The 9,480-nt window shown below is 34.9% G+C and overlaps 1 long non-coding RNA gene across 9 annotated transcripts in view; it reads left to right on the top strand.

Annotated features, from left to right (window-relative positions):
* The first annotated feature begins 4,636 nt into the window (after positions 1–4,636).
* The window catches only part of LOC149566348 (uncharacterized), a 39,961-nt gene continuing 35,117 nt past the window's right edge, over positions 4,637–9,480 (top strand). For 2 of the 9 annotated variants that reach the window (XR_016362167.1, XR_016362163.1), the window contains exon 1: positions 4,818–5,090. This is a non-coding gene — a long non-coding RNA (uncharacterized LOC149566348). Of the gene's footprint in view, positions 4,756–4,810; positions 5,091–5,415; positions 5,526–9,480 lie in introns of those variants that run through there. The other 7 variants (XR_016362161.1, XR_016362168.1, XR_016362162.1 and 4 more) reach the window with 7 other exon arrangements.

The raw sequence follows: 9,480 nt of genomic DNA, 5'->3' as shown, positions 1-9,480 counted from the left end.
AAGGGCTACGAGACTATGGAGAACAGGAGAAAATAACGGATTTAGTTAAAGACATCTTTAAAGACCAATTAGACTGGCATGGAACAACCATACAAGCTCAAAGAATCAGAAAATGGATTAGAGGAGGCAAAGATAGACATGTTAGAGTGACAATGAGGAATATAGGAGATAAAAATAACATTTTCAGCAAGAGAAAGTTTCTTAGAGGCACACACTTATATCTTGATGATGACCTCACCGGAACTCAGCAAGAAGAAAGGAGGAAGGAATGGGAAAAAGTGTTCAAACAGCAAGAGGAAACAGCAAGTGGGCGTGGCTACAAAATGGCAAAGCCCAAATCAGCGACAAAATCACACAAAATAAATAGGAACTTGGGCCCACCCAGGAACATTTAACTATAGTTAGCTGGAACTGTAGAGGTTATCCTTGGAGAAGAGGACCTGGGTTAGGGCCGATAGCTAAAGATAATGACATCATTATGCTTACTGAGACTCATGAACATGATGGATGTAGGGTTCCAAATTTTGAAGGGTATAAGAAGGTATCATTGTGGAATGAAAAGATAGATAATGGTAAGGGGCATGGAGGCATCATCATTCTAATAAAAGAAACTTGGAGCAGATTTGTAAACTTAGAGAAAGAAGATGTAAACAAGCAGTATATTTGGATAAAAATAACAGAGAATCAGATTTTTACAAGGGTGGCTATATGTTACTTCGCTCCAAAAGGCTCAAAAATATATAAAAAACATAGATTGGATCGAGAAGACCCGTTCATTGCACTAAAAAAAGACATTGCAGCCTTTAGCTCTTTAGGGGAAATAATGATAATAGGGGATTTCAATGCTAGAACAGCAAACAACCAAACTCTCAATCTTAAGGAGAGTTACAATGAAAGCAGAGATCCAATTTGGCTCGAAGAAGAAGGGACACAAAAATGGGAAAGATCTTCACAGGATAGCATGGGAAAGATTAATCATTTTGGTGTTGAATTACTAGGCTTATGCTGCCTATACAACATGGTTATATGCAATGGTATGGAAAAGTGGCCTAAATCAGGTGGAATCACATGCAAAAGATACAATGGACAAAGTGTTGTTGATAATGTTATATGCTCGCAAGACTATGTCGCAAAGATAATTAACTTTGAGATAGAAGATTGCCCCATAGAGTTAAAATCTGATCATAACCCCATCTTGATAAGGGTGGCCACTCACTTTAAAGATCAACATATTGTCCCAAAACCTTTACAGAAGAGGAAGATGATTCTGACTGGCAAAGTTTTGATGACACAAGAAAACCATGATACTTTTCAAGACTCTCTTTTGTGGCTATTTAGGGTTCCGGAAAACCATCTTGAGTCTGAAAAACAACATTTCATGGACAAGGATAATCTTGTTCTTACTATCATTAAAGCATTGGAGGAGTGTAAAAGATCTAGGGCCACAAAAGAAGCCAAGAACACTTTTCCGACCAATCCTTGGTTTGATGAAGAGTGCAAAATGGCAAAAAGGAATTGGAAAAAGAACATGAACAAAGAAAGTAGAAAGGAGTATGATCAACTGATTAAAAAGAAGAAAGAAGAGCATGTGAACAAGAGAAGAATAGAGTTTATTAATCTTGGTAAAAACAACCCCAAAAAATTTTGGAAAGAGCTTCAGCAGAGAAAAACTCAGATAGAGAATAACATAACAGGAACCAAATGGCTGGAATATGCCAAGACTCTCTACGAATGTGATCTAAGAGAACGTAGTACCATGGAAACAGAGACTACAGGGGAGTTATTCAGCGAAAATGATATTATTCAAGGCATAAGGAGTTTAGCTGCTGGTAAAGCGCAAGATATAGATGGGCTACAGGCAGAATACTCAAAAGGGGGGTTGAAATCCTCACACCACACATCACTAAGATTTTCAACAGTGTCAATAGAGAAGGTTTCCCTGTAAAATGGACTACAAGTGTGGTGATCCCACTCCACAAAAGTGGAGATATAAACAATCTTTCTAATTACCGAACCATCATGATCAATCCACTATTTGGCAAGTTATTTGGCAGCTTGGTAGAACAAAAAATCAACAACTGAGCTGAAACAGAAGGCAAACGTGCAAAAGGGCAAGCAGGCTTTAGACCGAAACACTCTACTATAGATCACGGCATCACTCTCAGACATTTGATAGAGAAAGTTTGGGACACTCCGGGGAACGAGGCTTTTTGTTGTTTCGTGGACTTTAAAACAGCTTTCAACACAGTGCCACATAATAAACTATGGGATAGAATGGTAGAGCTGGAAGTCCCTAAAGAACTTAGGTCAGCGGTTTACAGATTATATGAGCAGGTCAAAGCTAAAATCAGAACGACAGAAGGGATTTCAGAAGATTTTGACATCAACATCGGGGTTAAGCAAGGGTGTCCGCTTTCCCCAACATTATTCGGGCTCTACATTGACAAGTTAGAAGAATGGATAAACAAGACCAATGGTGAGGGGGTGCAGCTGGCCCACTTCGTGATAAGATTGCTCTTATATGCAGATGATCTCATAATTCTTGCTAGAACAGCTAAAGGTTTGAAAGAGCACTTGAAAGCACTAGAAATTTTTTGTCATGATGTAGGAATGCAAGTTAACACTAGCAAAACCAAAATTATGATCTTCTCACTAAAGAAGAATAGGGGCATACAAGACAAGTTTCTGTTTGAAAATAGCCCCCTTGAGATTGTGGAAGAGTACAAATACTTGGGCATCGATTTTCATAACAAACTCAACTGGTATACTTGCAGATCGAAAAGGATACAAGGGGGCTGGAAGGCGTTATACTCTTTACAAAACAAGTGCAGGAACACAGAATTATGGGATTGGATGACCATGAAAACTCTGTTTGGTTTGCTGGTCACTCCGGTTATTCTATACGGATGTGAAGTGTGGGGCGGTAGTATGTCCAAACAGAAATGGCGGCAAGTAGAAAGAATTCAAAAACACTTCATCACATGCAATTTGAAATGTCCCTTTACTAATTTTAAATGATATTTCATGCCTCTAATCAAATTTTCAAAATCAAACAACCAATATCACAAAGATCCACCAAATTTCTCAAGAAACCCCAATTCGGGTATGCTAGAAATAGTGCCAAAAGCTTCACAGCTTCACCTATTATTAATAAATCTGAAAGTGAAAATTTTTACAGAAATTTGAGCAGCATAACAGCCTATAAAATGACATTTCCAGATCTAACATACACACAATAGCTCCCAAATGGAGGACAAAAACAATGCTCATCGGGCTCTCGAAAATAGCACAAAATAGCCCAGAATCACCACAAAAACTTAATAATCTATCACAGAAGTATAATCATATCCAAATACATATTTTCAGCTCTATTTTAACATTTAAAAGTCTGATATACAGCAGCAACCCAAACTGATATGAAATACTCAACCGAAAACACCAAACTCTTACAAAAAATACACCTGAAAACTCACAAATCTGCACTGTTCAGCACAAAGGCAAACTCTGCATGAGCATGCACATGGAATGGCTTCAAACTCCATTCCTTAGCCTTCCTGGAAATCTACAAACTCCCGTTCTTGGGTCTCCCTGGAAACCTGCAAACTCGCGTTCTTGGGTCTTCTTCTCCATAGGTTTGGCAGCCTCAGAAGAATAACAAAAAAATGAGCAAAAATCAAGTTTTGGAATGAGCCCAAAATGCCTCCAAACCCCTTAAAAGAGGGCATAACCCTAACTGATGTCCAAGAGGGGTTAATAAAACATATTTTAATAATAATTTTCATTTATTAGTCCATTCGCTTCCAAAGATTATCCCCCTTTGCTGAAACTTCACCTTTTTGGGCCTGCCTGCCTTAGCAAAGATTATTATTTTTAATTATTTGAAAAGGGGACATGACACAATCTTAAAGTCAAGACCACAGTTCCGTATGAAATCCTTTTGACGGAGGTGGGTTCCTTTCCATTAGAAGCCGTCGCATTGATCCGAATGCTAAGCTATTTAAAGAAAACCCAAGGTTTGGAAACACATCGTTGGCCCAAGTTGGTAATAGAGGAAAAACTTGTGAGGCGGAAAAGCACATGGATGAAACAAAATGACAAATGGATGCAAAAATGGGATATCAACATCCAAACTTGCCTGGATAACATTAAAGAAATAAAGAAGTTTGTCAATGAAAAATTTCGCAATATTCTGTGGACAAGGCACATAGGGCAGAAAAAATCTTATTACATTAAAGAATTTAATCCCACTTCTAGTCATGATGAAAAGGCCTATATAAGGGCACCTATTAATTGGAAAGCAAAAATGTTGATGACACAAATTAGAACTAGTTCACATCAACTGTGATGTGAAACTGGTAGATGGCAAGTTACAAAGGAAGAGTGGGCAGACAGAACATGTTTATTCTGCAATACGAGAACAGTTGAGACAGAGCAACACTTTGTCAAGGAATGCTTGGCTTACAACGACATCAGATCTGGTTATACAAAAATTTTGCAGAACAAGGACTTCAACTATTTATTCGAGGAAGATCAAGTGAAGAGAATAGTGGATTTGATTATCAAAATTCAGAAAAGAAGAGACAAGTTAACCAAAACTTTGCAACTGACTAGTTGGGCTCTTGACTCGGGAGGGTGATTGCATGGGTTCCATAGACTACTTTAGTCTCGTAAACGTCATTAAAATCTATCATATCATATCATATCATCGATATTTTTCAAGCTGCCTTCTTTCCGGACGAGACTGGTAATGGGAAGGTGAGTAGTCAAACTTCCAACTAGCACGAATTTTTTAATTTCATGTTTAAAGCTGCCCAAATTCTGTTTGCATTTTGATTGATCCTTTGTCTCCGACCAATTTTCTGAAAACCCCACTCTTTCAGTACTTCTTTTCTAATTTTAATTTTCAATTGTTTTCCCTGAAAATAACAAGAAAATTTGTATATAATTTTCTTGTCAGCATATTTTTCGCTCCTCCACGGAACCCCACATAGAGGTCTGCATTTCTTTTGGGTAATGTTAGCGTTATGGTGTTGCTGGGAAGAGCATAAACTCTGGAATGGCTTTTCTGGCAAAACGATTCCGAGCGGCAGGTGATGATTTTAACGAATTTTCGCTTAGGCTATGAAGCATGTTGGTATCTAAACAAATTAATCTACCTTGTTCTAGCAAGCAAATTTTAATTTCATGTACGCGATGGCTTATCGACGTCCACAGCATTTAAGAGTGGCGTTGGAGGAATTTTACATTTTGAAAAAAAAACACCCTTTCATTTCGTAGCTTTTCAACCAATTTTCAAGAAACCCCTCTTGAGGATTTCTTAATTTTTTAAATTTCAATTTTCTAAATTTTACCTGAAAATAAAAATTAAGTTTGTGGATGATGTTTATTTCAAACTCTTTTCCCCTTTCTTTATAGAACCCCATATTGCGGTCTGCGTTTTTTTTGGTGTCGTTAGCGTTATGGTGTTGCCGCAAGGGGCAGAAACACTGAAAGGGCTTTGCTGGCACAACGCACCCGAGTGGCAGGTAAGGATTTTAACGAATCCTTGCTTAGGCTATGAAACTTGTCCGTGTCTAGACAAATCCATCCACTTTGTCATTCATTCTTTGTCGTTAAAAGTCTTTGATTTTCTTCTCTTCTCTTCTTGAAAATGCCATGCACCTTTCATTATTGATATTCTCAATACTTTTCATGACTATAGTTAGGATTGCGTTCTATATATGCACATCATTTCAAAATAAGCGAGGCACATTTATGGCTGAATAAGTTATGTTTCTTTAGTTAGTGGATATCGACATCTAAACTTTAGTTATAATTTAAATGAAAATGCCTTGATAAATTTAGGCACTTGTAGCTTTCCCATGTCTTGCCTGCATCCTCATTCACAACTCACCTCCTCGTTTATTCATCAGTCCTATCCCTGGAGCAAGTAGGCCACATTGTTTTATATATGGTTCTCAGTGGCTATTTTCACTTTCAGTTAAATGCTTCTTATAAAATCTTCAAATAAATTCTTCTGTAAATGCATTTTCTGATACCATTAAAGTTATTCCATTCGATGGAAAATTGACGCAGTAACATTAGATCATATTTTAAATTTATCATTTTTTGGTTTAGACTGTAAAACACATGTTATTGCATGACAGAAATATACATGAATTTTTCAAAATATATCAATATGTTATATATAACTTATAATGACAACATTTATTTATGGTGAAATCGGAGATTGTCCGGTCTGAGACACAAAATAAGCATGCAACTCTTAACACTTCCGATGCTGCATGAAACATAGATTCAGCTTATGCCAGCTTAGAACCATTAGTTAATGTCAAAGTCTACTTGGATTTGTATCTACTTTGTTTCTTAAGAAAAACTGCATTACACTGACTTGTTTTTTATTTGGCCAATAATGTAGCATCCCTGAATGATTGCTTTCTGAAAAACATCTCTTAATGGGTATAATGTTCAGAGTCTGATAGAGAAGTTTAGTGTGATCCATATTTGATATTCACAAATCTTGGTCAGAAAATTCAACCCAATATAGAGTGTTTACAGATTGTTAAACTTGGTCCAGTGCATTTTATATGTGCAACTTCTAATGATAAGTTCTTTAAAGTTTTAATGTTTCCCAAGTTGGAAGTGTTCCTGTCTCCCGAGGTTGAAATGTTCCCTTTTAGATGGGGGCGGCTGCTGTCCCCAGTTGTGGGGGATGTTTTCTGTTGTCTCAAAGCGCATACGCTAGCATCTACCCAGCCATCAGAACCATAAATCCTATGAGTCATCTATCTAGCTATTAGAAATCTAAATTTTACCAAGGAGGGCCTTGGTTTTCTTAGTTTTTTTCATCCAACTTTCTTTGATAAGATTTTTTTTTTGATGGCTGGATAGATGCTTTTGACACAAAGGGGACAACAACTGTCCCCAATTGAAAGGGAACACTTTCATCTTGGGAATGGTGAAGCATCCCTTGATTGTTCCAAAACGGCAGGAAACACTTCCAACTTGGGGAGTCCTTAAATGGACAGGAACACTAAGTCCCTCCTTGGTAAAATTTAGGTTTTTGATGGCCGGATAGACGACTTGCTTTGCCTCCTATGAAATAAAAAGCCTCCTTGAATTTGTTTAGGTTTCTGATGGTCGGACGTCTCCCTTCACCTCTCCATTTGGGGGTATTAAAAAAACTTAGTCCCCCTTGGTAAAAATTGAGGTTTTTGATGGCTGGCTAGATGGATCATCCTCTTGTGTCCCCAATTTGGGATTTTTCACATTGTTTTGCTTAGTAAGCTCGAGCCAATTTCCCCTCATTTGATGTTCAGAAGCATTCTTGATACGAAAAGTGAACCTTGAATGTGATGGCCACCCCTACCCCTACCTATCATATGTATTTTTAATAATGGTTTGGCCATTTTAATAATGGAGAACTTTTGTAACTTTTTTTTCTTTTTTTCTGATAACTTTTTTAAGGTCTCAACCTTTTACTAGTAAAAAATCCTTCCTAGATAAGAGGCTCACAATTTATTGTTGTGTTGTAGGTTCTTGCCTAAAGATTATTTATTATTTATTATTATTTGTTTAGATTAATTATTATTGTGTAAAGCTCAAGTAGACTCGAGCTTGACACCTTCGAGATGAGAGACTCACAATAACTGTTGTGTTGTAGGCACTTGCCTCAAATTAATAATAATTTACAATAAATTATATAGAAACTTTTATTTGTAATAAAAATTATAAAAATAATCATAAATTAGTAATCTATGTAAAATTATCAAAAACAATTGAGCATTTTTCGAAGTTAATATCTTAATATGATTTTAAAAAAAAGGATTTTAAATTAATATAAATATTTAATGAATAATATAAAAATATGTATGTTGAATAGTAATATTGTAAATCGGCAAAGCAAGTTTCAAAAAGTCATATAATATAATTTAAAATAAATAAATAAATATTAATATATAATAATTAAAATAGAAGCGTATAAAGGTTTCCGATGGCTGGCTTCTTGTCTCCCATTCAGGATGTTCGCATTGTTTTGCAAATCGAGTTTCAACCAATTTCCCCTTATCTCATTTCTATAAATGAACAAGGGGACAAGGACAGGGGATTGGGCATAGAGGTTGCATGATTGGGTTTAGAGGATGCATCATCTTCTATTCTTGACGCGAAAAACAAACTTGGAATTTGATGGTCCCCTCACTTGTTGCATGAATTTTTTTTGATGGTTTGGCCATTTTAATGCCTTTTATTTTACATTTTAAGATTTGTTTTAGATTGTGATGGGCCGAAGCGTAGATTAATTATTTTTTTTGTTGAAATTAATTATAATTATGTGTTAAGCTAGAGTGAACTTGAATTCCTGCCTCGTTTTAAGAAAAATATTGATGGTTAAGTATGTTAATATATAAATTAATATAAATATATAATAAACAAAATAAATATTAAAACCTTTTACCAGTAAAAAATCCTTCCTAGGTAAGAGGCTCACAATTTACTGTTGTGTTGTAGGCTCTTGCCTGAAGATTATTTATTATTTATTATTATTTGAAGATTATTTATTATTTATTATTATTTGTTTAGATTAATTATTATTTGTAAAGCTCAAGTAGACTCGAACTTGACACCTCCGAGATGAGAGACTCACAAAAACTGTTGTGTTGCAAGTGCTTGCCTCAAATTAATAATAATTTACAATAAATTATATAGAAACTTTTATTTGTAATAAAAATTATAAAAATTAGAAAAATAATCATAAATTAGTAATCTATGTAAAATTATCAAAAACAATTGAGCATTTTTCGAAGTTGATAACTTAATATGATTTTTTTAAAAAGGATTTTAAATTAATATAAATATTTAATGAATAATATAAAAATATGTATGTTGAATAGTAATATTGTAAATCAGCAAAGCAAGTTTCAAAAATTCATATAATCTAATTTAAAATAAATAAATAAAAATTAATATATAATAATTAAAATAGAAGCGTATAAAGGTTTTCGATGGCTGGCCTCTTGTCTCCCATTCAGGATGTTTCGCATTGTTCTGCAAATCGAGTTTCAGCCAATTTCCACTTATCTTATTTCTATAAATGAACAAGGGGACAAGGACGGGGGATTGAGCATAGAGGTTGCATGATTGGGTTTAGAGGATGCATCATCTTGTATTCTTGACACGAAAAACAAACTTGGAATTTGATGGTCCACTCACTTGTTGTATGAATTTTTTTTTTGATGGTTTGGCCATTTTAATGCCTTTTATTTTACATTTTAAGATTTGTTTTAGATTGTGATGGGCCGAAGCGTAGATTAATTATTATTTTTTTGTTAAAATTAATTATAATTATGTGTCAAGCTAGAGTGGACTCAAATTCTTGCCTCATTTTAAGAAAAATATTGATGGTTAAGTATGTTAATATATAAATTAATATAAATATATAATAAACAAAATAAATATTAAAACCTTTTACTAGTAAAAAAA

This window comes from Cupressus sempervirens, chromosome 3 (assembly GCF_028749045.1).
Source record: "Cupressus sempervirens isolate cs-2001-9-10 chromosome 3, ASM2874904v1, whole genome shotgun sequence".
Lineage (NCBI taxonomy): Eukaryota > Viridiplantae > Streptophyta > Pinopsida > Cupressales > Cupressaceae > Cupressus > Cupressus sempervirens.
This window is presented reverse-complemented; position numbering and strand designations above follow the sequence as displayed.